A 12,689-nucleotide genomic window follows, 5' to 3' on the forward strand; every position below is an offset into this window, starting at 1 on the left:
GACGGAAAAAAAAAAAAAAAAAAGAGGACATCATCCTCTTGCATCTCTCTCTGTCCCAATCCTGTCCAGGAGGCTCTAGCATCTCTCAGACACTTCTGATCCCTCCAACATACTTTTCTACATCCTCATTCTCTGTGTGCATACGTATGTGCCAAGCACATGCAGGGTGTTTGCACACACGTTAGGGAGGCAGAAGGAGGAGGCAGGTAGTCAGAGTTCGGATCACTAAACTATGGGTTATAAAGAAAGGGTGACACAACACAAGCCTGATTAGTTCCACTCAGAATTGTTCACTGATTCATCAGAAAATTGATCCTTCTGACCCAGGCGCTCCCCTCTCAATAGTCAAAGGCAGTTTTTGTTGGAGCCACTATTTGTGCCTCTACAGCAATTTTCAGTAGTTTAGCCCAAGACAAGTTGCCACTGGAGCCAAATGTGGATCTAGCAGAATGATAGTTTAAGATATTAACGTACATTCTATTTTCCAGTGAGCATGTCCTCCTTTCCCCTCGCTCCATTCAGGCTGACAGTCCTGTGGTCTTAGGGGGGGACTTGGTGTAGAGTGACAAGTGAAAAGTTGACGAGTCTTTCTAGCTTCCTCTTACTGACTGGTAGAGGCCATAAATGAGGGTCCACTGGTCTTAGAGTGTCTACACAGAAGGTTCTTTTTGTCCACACTGTACTTTTTCAAAGTCTGATTTTGGCCACAGAGGGCTAAGCTCTACAGTTTGCCACAGTCCCCAGCACTCCCTATTGTCTGTCACATTACCTGCCTGGCTTATTTCTGTGTGCGCACAAATCTGTGACCTTAGACCCAAACCTATTAAGGAAGAATATGTTCTGTGCCCAGGAAGTGAACATTGTCCTCTCTGAAGAAGGAACAGGAAGATTAAGAGAGGGAAGATTTCCATCAGAAGAGGGAAAGCCCCAGGTTATGGGCAATAATGAGTCAGAGCCTCTTAGAACCATGGAGAAGGAACAGAAGCAGAGTCCACAGTTTAATTCTGAACCCCCAGGCCTAGACCCTACTTGGCTCCAAATGTCTGAGGAGGTGGGGGAGTTACAGAAAGCACTACTTTGAAGGAGCAGGATTCCCAAGACAGGAAAGAGGGAAAGAGGTATATGTAAGGACCTAAGGTCATGGTGAGGAAGTTTTCCCTCCCAACCACCCTTTTTGTTTTTCCCATGTGATTCATCCACTGAAGAGATATTTATTAAACATTCATTAGGTGTCAGGCATTGTTGTAGGGGCTGAGGATATGCCATCGCATAAACTTTTGTGGAGCTTTTACTATTTAGTCTCTCTGTGTCTCTGTCTGTCTGTCTTTCTCCATCTTTCCTTTTTTTTAAGATCTTATTTATTTATTTGAAAGAGAGAGAGATCATGAGCAGAGGGGAAGGGTAGAAGGAGAAGCAGACTCCCCACTGAGCAGGGAGCCTGATACGGGACTTGATCCCAGGACCCTGGGATCATGAACTGAGCTGAAGGCAGACACTTAACCAACTGAGCCACCCAGGCATCCCTTTCTCCATCTTTTCATCCAGATTCAGAAACACAACCGCCATGTTTTACCTCTTCGGGTAATTTGAATACCCCTTTGCCTTGAACAAGATATAGAAAATTGTCTTGCCTTTATGTAATTCTAGAATGATAGTTCTGAAGAAGCCATGAGAGTTGATGAAGGCCTCCCACCTCCAGGAAATGGAGACCCCGATGTGTGGATATAAGCTCCAGCAGGGTAGGAACTTGGTCTCTTTGGTCGCTACTGCATCCCCAGCAGTGCCTTGAACGGTGCCTGGCACATAGTAGGTTCTGAATACCTGTTTGTTGAATGAATGAATGGACAACCAGCAGAGCAGTTAGTGGCAGAGTGGGCCCCGGATGAACATATCCTGAATCCCTGTCCAGTCTCTTCCCCCAAACTACAGGTTAACAAAGGGAAAGTCCACGGTTCTCATAAGGGCTTTAAATAAAAGACTAAGTGAGAAAAAAGAACATAAAAGAAGATTCAGTGACAGGGACTGTTTCAGAAGCACATCTAACCATGACAGATGTCTAGAGGAGCCTGATCTGGTGGAAGCTGCCTTGAACTGAACATGATTTATAGAAATACCCCCAGAGCTTCTTGAACTAGTTGCTCTTACCTGGGAATAGGTATATTTTGGGGATACAGGGCTCCCCCAGGGAAAGCTTCCCATTTACCTAGAGCCCTCCTTGGTGTCCGGTTCTTCCACCCAATACGCAGCAGATCACCTAGCTGATACCTGAGCAATAGTGCGGCTTTAAGCAAACATATAGAATTAGGAGCCTCAGCTCTTGGCTCCAAGAGGTTTACAGATTTGGAGGAAGGCAACATATGTGCTTCTGAAACAAGAATAATGATGGCCCTGATGGTGATTTTGCTGCACATAATTTAAATGACAACTGTAGGCAAGACAGGCTGGCAAGAGGCCATCACAAGAGAAGACAGCAGTGTGGGTCTAACTCTCAGGAGAAGGAAGAAAAGGCTGTGGTCTTCATGTCTGACCTGCCTGGCCTCCCTTCCCCCTTCTTCTGGTTGTAGCACTTTGGTTATCCCCCCTCCCCCCAAAACTGCCCCCAATCCATTGCACACGGTCTTGATGGGATTGTCAATTAAAGTGCTGTGGCCAAGGGGTATGTGTGACCAAGTGACCCATCAGGCCATTCATGCTCTTTCTTCCCGGAATTTGAATCTTGAGCACAGGAACATAGGGTGGAAAAATCTATCCTGAAGCTCCCTAAAAGGACCACCCATTAACTCCTGCTACCTGGACTCCTCAGGAACCTAAATTCCTCTTCTTTCAGGGGCCTGCCAGGTCAGATTCTATATATTCTGTGAGCTTTCCAGTATCATTCCAATAAGGTCTTTTAGGGTCAGTTTCTGTTGCTGGCACCCTGAGAACCCTGCCTTGTACAGAAAGGTTCCTAGAAAATGTGGGATGTGAGCTAACAAATATGGCTGGAAAGGATAGGGGACATACTCCAGGTGAGAAGGACAGTATCAGCAAAGCCTCTCAAGAACTTTGCTTGGCCTGGTTCAAGGGCAGACTTCAGGGGAGGAAGTATGAGAAATCAGGTAGGAGATTGCGGTGGGGCTAGTGTGGGAAATTTCCTACTCATCTTTCTCCTACAGCAGAGGTTCCTACGATGCTGTGGGACACACTTCTGGGCCATAATCAGTGAGAGCTGCAGATAGAGGGAGAGCCAGCCAGCAGAGTTGGACTGCACATATTAGTAATTGGGGATGGGCCAGGGAAGCCAGTCATGCTGGGCAATATCACCTGCCTGGTAAGTTGAGGCAGCAAGAAGTTGGGAACCTCTATGACGAGAAATAAAACCTATGGAGGAGGGGAGAATATAAGGAGGTGGTGATTGTCAAAGGATAGAATGGACTCCTGAGTCAGTCTGCCTGGGTCTAAATCCTGGCTCCATCAGTGACTGTGTGGGAATGAATTCCTTACCCTGAAACAGTCCCTACTTCAATTTAATGTAGTGACTGGCCAATAATAAGCACTCAGTAAATGGTGGTTATTATTATTATTATTGTCAATAAAATTTGATTATATGAATCCAAGTTGTTAATTATCAATTATCATTATCACAAATTAAACTTCAGATTCAAAGCCCCAGACCATCCCTACGCACAGCCACCCACACACAAAACACAATTATATTTCAGAAATGCCCCTGGGGCCCAGCCTCACATTACAGACTAATAAGCCTGAGACAAAGCCAATAAGATATTATAAAAGAAAAGATCCAACAGGTGGAGACTTCTACCATTGTGTTAAAAGGGAAATGGTGGTCCAACACATAGAATTATGCCATGGACAAGGAGCCAGGTAACTGGCAGAGTTGGGACAAAATCTAAAATAATTCCTGTTCTAATAAAGATCCTTAGAGGGCGCCTGGGTGACTCAGTTGGTTAGGCGACTGCCTTAGGCTCAGGTCATGATCCCGGAGTCCCGGGATAGAGTCCCGCATCGGGCTCTCTGCTCAGCAGAGAGTCTGCTTCTCTCTCTGACCCTACCCCCTCTTGGGCTCTCTCTCTCTCTCTCACTCTCTCTCTCTCTCAAATAAATAAACAAAATCTTTAAAAAAAAAAGAAGATCTTTGGAAACTAGATACAGATACAGTACATAGCACTTCAACAGGAGAATGATGGTCCAGGAAGTACCCAGTGAGCCCAAGGAACTAGACTTGAAAATATAATTGTACTATTACAGTAATTTCATGTATAACTGTTTAAGAAGATGGAATGAGGAAAGTGCTGACTTGGGAATTAGAAGTCCTAGATTCCACAGAGAGTATGTCAGGATATGTCCCATATCAGTAGCCCCTGACTATGACATACATGTCCCTCCTCCACCTACGTGGACTTGTGACCATGGCCAACTCTGTCTGGAGCCTAATCTCACTCCTAGAGTGGAAAATGGGTTTCAGGATGGGAGGAAGTGTTGCAATTTTAAACAGAGTGGTCAGGAAAGGTGTCATTGAAAAGGTGACATTTGAGAAAAAGACTTGAAGAAGATCAAGGACTGAACTGTGGGCTATCTGGGCAAAGAGGATTCTCGGTAGATGGAAGAGCCAGTGCAAAGGCCCTGAGGCAGAAGCATTTCTAGTGTGTGCAAAGACAGACAGGGTGGCTATAGCAGAGTATGCAAGAGGTTAGGAGAGATAAGCAAGGCAGACCATTAGGGTCTCATGGGCCCCTGTAAGAGCTCTGACTTTATTTTGAGTGAAATAGTAAGCCATTGGAGGGTGCTAAGCAAAAGAATGACATGGTCTGACTCAAGTTTTAAAAGAATAACTCTGGCTGCTGTCCTGGGAGGAGATTGTAGGGAGCAAGGGCAGAAGCCTCTGGGTTCACCAACAGGTCAAGGACAAGACAAGAAATCAGCAAAAGAGTGGACAGAGAAATAGGAAACAAACCAGAGAGTCTGTTTTCCTGGAAGCCAAGAGAAGAGAGACTTTCCAAGGAGAAAGTGGGTCCTATTTAGCCCCTTTCCTAGACTCCAATGGCGGTGAATGTTCCAAAAAGCAAACGAAGTCATGTCGTTAGGCTTAAAACCTTTAAGTGACTTCCCACGGCCTTCAGGAAGAGTCCAAGGCAATTATCAGGCTTATAAAGACTTTCACCGCTGAGCTCTACTTGCTCATGCCAGGCCTATCCCTATCTGAAGCATCTGCTGCTCCATAAACATGGGAGGCTGTTCTTCACCCTGAACATTTATGTGCTTCTTCCTCCACCCAGAGCACATTTCCTACCCTTCAGGTCTTGGGCTTAGATGAGACAGCCTCTTTAAAGTCTTCCCTGCTCTGTGCCCACTGAGTCTCTTGTGCTCACCGGGCCTCTACCATGCCATTGGAACTGCCCGTTTACCCTTCTGTCTACTCCAACAGAGTGCAAGCTTATCAAAGGGACAAAATGTTTCCCCTTCACTAGAACCTGAAAGAAACTGCAAGAAATATTTTTGAATAAAAGAAATACATTTTTGAATAAATGAATGAAAAAATAAAACTCAAGTTTGGGACATATTGAATTGAGGTGTTTATGGGACACAGAAGGCGAAGCATCTGGTTGAACAGTGATGTGCTGGTAAGTGTTTATCAACTGGCTCTTGATAAAGCCTTGACTAGGAGCATTTGTTGAATGCCACGATGTAAGGACTCCCACCGTGGCCCATTTCAGGGTGTGTGACAATGCTAAACAGAGAGTCGGGAAGATATGTGTACAATCGGTTCTCAGGAGTCGCTGTGAGTGGGTTCCTGCACACCACTGCCTGCAGGCAGGTGGATGTGAGGGTGTCATGCTCAGGAGTGGGATGTGGGCTGGAGAGATGGATTCGGTGGTCATCTGCAGAGTGACGGTCAGGGGAACGACAAGATGGCCCACGGAGTTGGCTCAGGGTCAAATGAAGAGAACAAGCATAGACTCTGAGGCAAGACCAACATTTATGTGGCATGTGGAAAAGGAGCCTCTTTGGAGGAGAAGGAGGTGGGAAGACCTGAAAGAGAAAATCTGTAGAACCAGGTTGGTAGATTGTCATGGAAGCCAGGGAGTAGGGATTCTCAAGGAGGTGTTGTATTAGTTATCTATTGTTACATAATAAATTACTCTAAAATTTAGTAGCTTAGAAAAACAATACACATTGTCTCGAAGCTTCTGTGGGTCAGGAACTCAGGAACAGCGTAGCTGGGTAGTTCAGACCTAGAGTCTCTCATGAGGGTGCAGTTAAGATCTTGGCCAGGGCTGTCACCTGACAACTTATCTAGATCTAGAGGACCTGTTTCCAAGATGGCTCACTCATGTGGATGGCAAGTCAGTGCTGGCTGTTGTCAGAAGGCCTCAGTTCTTTCCCACGAGGAACTCTCCATAGAGTTCCTTGAATGTTCTAACAATATGGCAGCTGGTTTCCTCTAGAGCGAGCGATCCCAAAAGAGTATAGTAGAAATACAACGTCTTTCACCATCTAGCTTCGGAAGACATATACCATCACTTCTATAGAATCCTATTGATCTCACCAGCCATAATTCAATGTGGATGGGAATGATACAAGGGCATGGATACCAAGAGGAAAGAATCACTATGGTGCCATCTTGAAGGCCGGCTACCACAGATGGAGAGCAGACATAGATTGTTGTGGAGCCTGGTGAGATTAATTGGCCTCAGGGTTGTAAACAGAATTCTGATGTAAATCTGCTTCATGGACTCACTGGTATATTTGGGTTCCCCAGTAGAGTTGTGTTAGGCCCTCAGCACCAGTACATCTTCTTGCAGACTTTGGGGTGGATGCAGGAAGAGGCCTAGCAATGTGGAGAATTTTTTCCGTGAGGACCATGGGCTGGGACGGGCTGAGGCCTGCCACGTAGCCCCATTGTTGAGCCTATTTCAAACACAGACCCCTCCCCTGGAAGGTACATAATGACAGGACCTAGAAGCCTGTGTGACAAGATAGAAGTAGCATCATTATCAGAATGTAAGAGGTGTGCTTACCCTGATTCAGTGTGACCTTAATGATTAGGGTTTACCTCTTTTGACCTCTGAGATTTTGTTTTTTCCAGTAGTAAAATACACAATTTGGGGAAAATGTTTTTACTTTTCAATTTTGTGTGTCATAAGGGCTTAAAGTGGTATATACAACACCTCCTATAATGTCTGAAGATCTGAATTAAATTTGTGGACACAACTAGAATTTTCTGGTTAATCATCTTTTGAGGAATTCTCCGCTGCTGCCATCTTGTGGCCACTTAGGATAATAACAACTAGAGTGTTGCCTTTGTTCTTAGGAATCACCCACCAGACAATGCCCAGAGTTCCTCCTCCTACACCCCATCCAATGGTCCTCTGGATTCTGAATGGACATTTCCTATGCAGGATGCCAATTTGCAAGGCAGTCTATACCTACGTTGTAAATATTTGAGTAGTAGAAAGTTCTTTCTGATACTGAGCCAAATTCTGCCTTGGTCTCATTTCCATCCAATCTGTCCTCTTTTCCTATTGTCTATTTTTTTTCATATTTGAAGGCAGTTGCTTATCATATTTCCACATTTTTTATTCCTAGACTATTTAAGCTCCTTTATCCCTCTTTACATGATATGATTTCCAGAGGCCTCATCATCCTGTGCTTCTCTCTCAAGTCAGATTCCCTAGAAGCAGAATCTGAAACAGGGGTTCTAGTGCAAGTGATTTACTGGAGGCGAGCCCTCAGGGTACACCTGTAGGGAAATAAAGGATGCTGGATGGGACAGGGGACAGAGCTGAGCAAGTATGTGGTCTCAGCTGGAGACTAGGCTGAGGGTGATCCCCAGGGCTCTGGAGCATGAATAGCACCACAGAGATCTCACCATGAGATGTGTGGTTCAGCCTTTTGTATTCTATGCCACTCAGTCACTAGCTCTGGGAGTGTGGGGAGTTAGGAGCAACATTCCTGAGTAAAGTGGTTCCTGTTCCCGTTGTAAGGGGTTCTCAGGAACAGGGTACAGTTGGGCGCTGTTAGCAGCCAACAGTCATGGCTTGTGGGGAATGGGTGCCTAGAAAAGGGGATCTGTCTACCTTCTGCTAAGATCCTGTCTCAGTCGTAATACCAGACCAAGACGCACATATTCCAGACGCAGTCTGACCTGTAAAATTCGAGGGGGCCATTAAATCCCATTCTTCTTAGCCCAGGATCCATAGTCTAGGCTCACTCTGGGGCTTTGCTAATCTAACCCCTAAGATGTTTTCCACGTAAAATTGTTCCCAAGCCCAGTGTCTTCCATCAGTGCGTATGGCATGGTGAATACCTGAAGCAAAAGCACTTTTATTACTTTAAAATATCCTGTTGTTTTAAGTTCACATTCCAGCTGACTGAGTTCTTTTTAAATCTAGATTCTGTCACCTAACCCAGCACTGCCTGCTCTTACCCACAGATATGATAAGTATATCTCTTGGTTGACTTTCAACTTTCTTGTCCATTCTTGACACTTAATGGTTGGTCATCTCTCAATATTTGGCTCTTCTGAGGTCTGGCTCATTGCCCTGCCTGACCATTCCTGTTCTGTTGCTGCAGCCCATTCAGCGTCCCCTTCTAACTTTGGTTAAAAATGGATAGAAGCATGCCTGAAGCCAGGGCTCAAGAGAGTCTGCCAAGGTCTCACAAAAACCCTAGTTTGAGGTAAGCAAACCGCCAGGAACCCAGCCAGATTTCAAGGCTATACTGAGTGACCAACACTAAAAACTCAGGGATACCAGCACAGTAGCTCTGAGCCTTTTGGGTAGCTTGACAGGAGGTAGAGAGGCGTCTGAGAATAACTTAGGGAATGTATTCAACTAATCTTAAACCTACTTAAGTGCATTGCAGTGTGGTGTACGATTGCCTTGAATTTTACAATATGTAGAGAATCACCCTTAATAACTGGCCTCCTTCATTGTCTAGGATAATGTTTTCCATGTATCCAACTGCAGCATCACTTTCAGTGTCAGATCCAGAGAATGTAGGTTGCATGATGCTTTCTCCTTCCCTCCATCTATGAGCTGGGATGGAGAGGTCACCCTCATCTGTGACCCTGATTGAGGTGTCGGTCAACCTCCGCTCCCCAGGCCTCCATCAGTGGAAGGGATACGCGCTGTCAGTGGTCCTGCTAACATATTTCTCTCTGCCAGCCTTGTCCAGAACTAGTAAATCCTTTCCCCCAGAGGGCACATATGAAATGAGTCACCATGAAAGGCAGGATCAGTTAGGAAAGGCCAGGGATCACCTAAAATCACCTCCTGTATCCTAAAGATATGTGTGTCCCATCCACCATTTGGGAAACACTAACTTGCAGCATATATGCTGGAGAATCATCTAACTGTTCCTTGGTAATTCCATCCTCCAGGCCCTGAGTCACTTCCAGACCAAAGACCTAAAAACCTTGAGAATAATGAGACACAGTGGAAACCACAGTAGAAACTTATTGTATTAATTACCTTTGGATTGTGAAATACCCTTTTTCTCCCCTTAGTTAGAGCCATGGGGCTTTACATATAACAAATCCTCTCTTATTTGCTACTCTGTTCACCAAATTCAGTAGGTCTTTACATACTTGGGCTCTCTTTACAAAATAACTTAAATTGTGGTTTTCACAGCAAGCAGAGATTCCAGGAGCAAGGGATACACACTCCAAATGCTGATATGAGGCAAATTCCATACTGGGATGATTCAATCCAGGCCCTTGATTTCAGAGTCGCTATGTCTGTCTCCATTTAAAACAGGTGGTTATTTTTAACTAGGCAAAAGCATTCAAGTTAGAAAAGGTCACAATGAAGACTAAGTTCCCTTCTCATTCTTTCTCTTGGTTCCAGTTCCTTTCTCCAGACATCAATGTTATTGCCAGTTTCTTGTGCGTCTTTAATCGTGGCTATCCTTCTAATTATATGTTCATTGTGCTGTATACATCCTATATTCATAATTCTTTGAAATAATGTTCCAGTAAAATCTTAAGAAACCTGTGTTTCATGTCACCTGTCTTAGTTGGGGTTTCCTCAAAAGCAGAGACTGAAACAAGGAAGGACTTGGGTAAAGCACTGAATTAGGGAGGTGGTCGGTTTCAGCATGAAGGAGTGGAGGCAAAAAAGAAGGGAGAAGAACTAAGATACGAACATCTGCAGTGAAGGTAGAATCAAGAATTTTATCTTGGAAGCATGCCTGGGTGGATCAGTCTGTTGAGCATCTGCCTTTGGCTCAGGTCATGATCTCAGGGTCCTGGCTTTGAGCCCTGCATCAGGCTCCGGGCTCAGGTGGGAGCCTGCCTCTCCCTCTGTGGCTCCCTACATCCCCCTGCTTGTGTGCTATCACTCTCTCTCAAGTAAATAAATAAAATCTTAAGAAAAGAATTTTATTTTAGATATATTAAATTTTGAAATGATCTTTAGACACCCAATGAAGAATTGAAGCAGGCACTTGGCAAAAAGAGTCAAATTATTCCCATGGATCTGATCACTGTCTAGTTGCTCCAGCAACAAGTCCCTCCTCTGACCTAATCTCGGTCACTGCCCAGGCTTTCTTTCCCTGGGATTGATGTCGGTTAACTCGAGACTGAGCGTTGTATCAGACTCCATTTAGCAGTATGGAGAACATAAACAGCTAGGCTTTACTGCTGGTGGCAGTTGCTCTCCAGATGCCAGAATCACCCCTGAGACCTGTTATTGCGTTAAAAAATGGTCCCAGATGCTGCTTTCCACAAATTTCATACTTACGTCTTCTTAGATGTTTTTCAGTATACTAGCTCATAAAATGGAAGCCATTACCACACTCGTTTATTTTTCATGAAGTGTTGTAACAGGAATCGTGGATTCAGCAAGTGAAGCTGAAAGTCATATTAATAATGCATGTTAGGGGCACCTGGGTGGCTCAGTCGTTGGGCGTCTGCCTTCGGCTCAGGTCATGATCCCAGGGTCCTGGGATCGAGCCCCGCATCGGGCTCCCTGCTCGGCGGGAAGCCTGCTTCTCCCTCTCCCACTCCCCCTGCTTGTGTTCCCTCTCTCGCTGTGTCTCTCTCTGTCAAATAAAGAAATAAAATCTTTAAAAAAAAAAAAATGCATGTTAAGTACAACTGATAGGTACTCTTGTCATCTTAACATCCCCGAGAGTGTTAGACCGAGGAGGCGTACATGTGGCAACATGGTCATGCACCCGCATCCCTTCTGCAGGGAGACTGGTAGTGAAGGGACCAGAGGGGAGTCTTTAGCTTTCAGCTTAAGTTAGTGGTTTCTTCAGCATTAATCAGCAGAAAAACCATCCGAGGGTGACTCTAACTCAGTAGGGCACTTTTTCATCCTCCCTTCCTTCCGGGCGTATCGGACGGACAATGACCGAGCCCTAGAATCTGCATGATTACCAAGCCCTCTAATTGATTTTCATGTAGGTGGTTCACAGAACATTGTAGGAGAAGCTGGCCTAAAGAAACCTATAACTGATACTGTGGTTGTCTCGCTAACGTCCATTTTATCCCGCTCCCGGCCCATGCACGCAGAAGGTACGTTGTGCTTGGTATCTACCCTTCTCTGCTCCCCCACATGCTCCAGGAGAGGCGGGCCACCCACCCACAGGGCGGGCCTGATTGGTCTATGGCAATCACGGTTTTCCGTCCCCCTTTTCAGGGATTGGCTTAGACATGGCCACGTGATACAGTTCTGACCAATGAAACTGAGGAGCAGGCTGCTTCTGGGAAAGATTTTCTTGTTCCTAATAAAAGGCACACTGGTGAAGATGGTCTTTTATTTCTATTTTTTTTCTCCTGGACATGGCTGTTATCCACGTGTGGAGGCTGGCCCTGGGATAGCTGCCTTGTGACAATTAGAGGGGGGCTAGCGCAAAGGTGAAGCCTGCCCACCAGGGTGACAGAGAGGCAAGATGTCATTGAGTCATGGAATTATCCTGGAGCTGTCCTATCCTTGGACTCCCAGGTATTTCCTTGTTGTTCAGCCGGCTAAGTTTGAGATTCTTTTATATTTCCCGCTAAGAACATTCTGACAGGTCCTGAATTCGTATGTGCACTTTTGATTCAGGGTTTAAGCTTTCTGTAATCTACTACTGAATGATTGTAACATAACATCTTCGTGGGCTCCCTGGAAGCAGATTCTGAGATAGGAGTTCGAGTGTACGTGATTTATTGAGGTTGTGATCTCAGGACAAGCCAGTGAAGGAGGAGGGAGTGAGAGAGGATAGGAAAAGGGAAGAGACAAGTAGTCTCAGGCAGAGTCTATCCTTGGCCTGACCCATGGGAGGTTCTGGATCTGCACAGTCTTATATGGTAACCTACATGTAGCTATTTACATTTACATTAATTAAAAGGAATTAAAATTTAAAATTCGGTTTCTTAGTCTCCTGTCAAGTGCTCAGTAGCCACATGGGAGCTGGTGGCTCCCATACTGACCAGAGCAGACAGAAGCATTTCCATCATCACAGAAAATTCTACTGGACAGCTCTGTGGAGTGTAAATGATAACACACAGTTGCCCCACCTTGATGCTCTTGCACTGCAATGTTGGTCAGTCATTGCTGCCCTGCGGGGAGTGGTGACGTAACCCCTCCAGGGAGATCCAAGGAGGTGGCTCCTGTCAGCCAAGGGCAATTCCCCAGGGCAGAGCACGGAAGGTCGCAGCACCCACAGCCGCTCCAGATTGGCCATTAGGTAAAGGGACC

At 45.5% G+C, this 12,689-nt stretch overlaps 1 long non-coding RNA gene across 2 annotated transcripts in view; it reads left to right on the forward strand.

The window, feature by feature from the left end:
- The window catches only part of LOC145722230 (uncharacterized), a 48,834-nt gene that overhangs the window by 19,845 nt on the left and 16,300 nt on the right, over positions 1-12,689 (forward strand). For both annotated transcript variants that reach the window (XR_014146350.1, XR_014146349.1), the window contains exon 2: positions 11,411-11,521. This is a non-coding gene — a long non-coding RNA (uncharacterized LOC145722230). The remainder of the gene's footprint in view (positions 1-11,410; positions 11,522-12,689) is intronic.

The sequence above is a fragment of the Leptonychotes weddellii genome, chromosome 1, assembly GCF_054177405.1.
Source record: "Leptonychotes weddellii isolate Sample4059 chromosome 1, ASM5417740v2, whole genome shotgun sequence".
Lineage (NCBI taxonomy): Eukaryota > Metazoa > Chordata > Mammalia > Carnivora > Phocidae > Leptonychotes > Leptonychotes weddellii.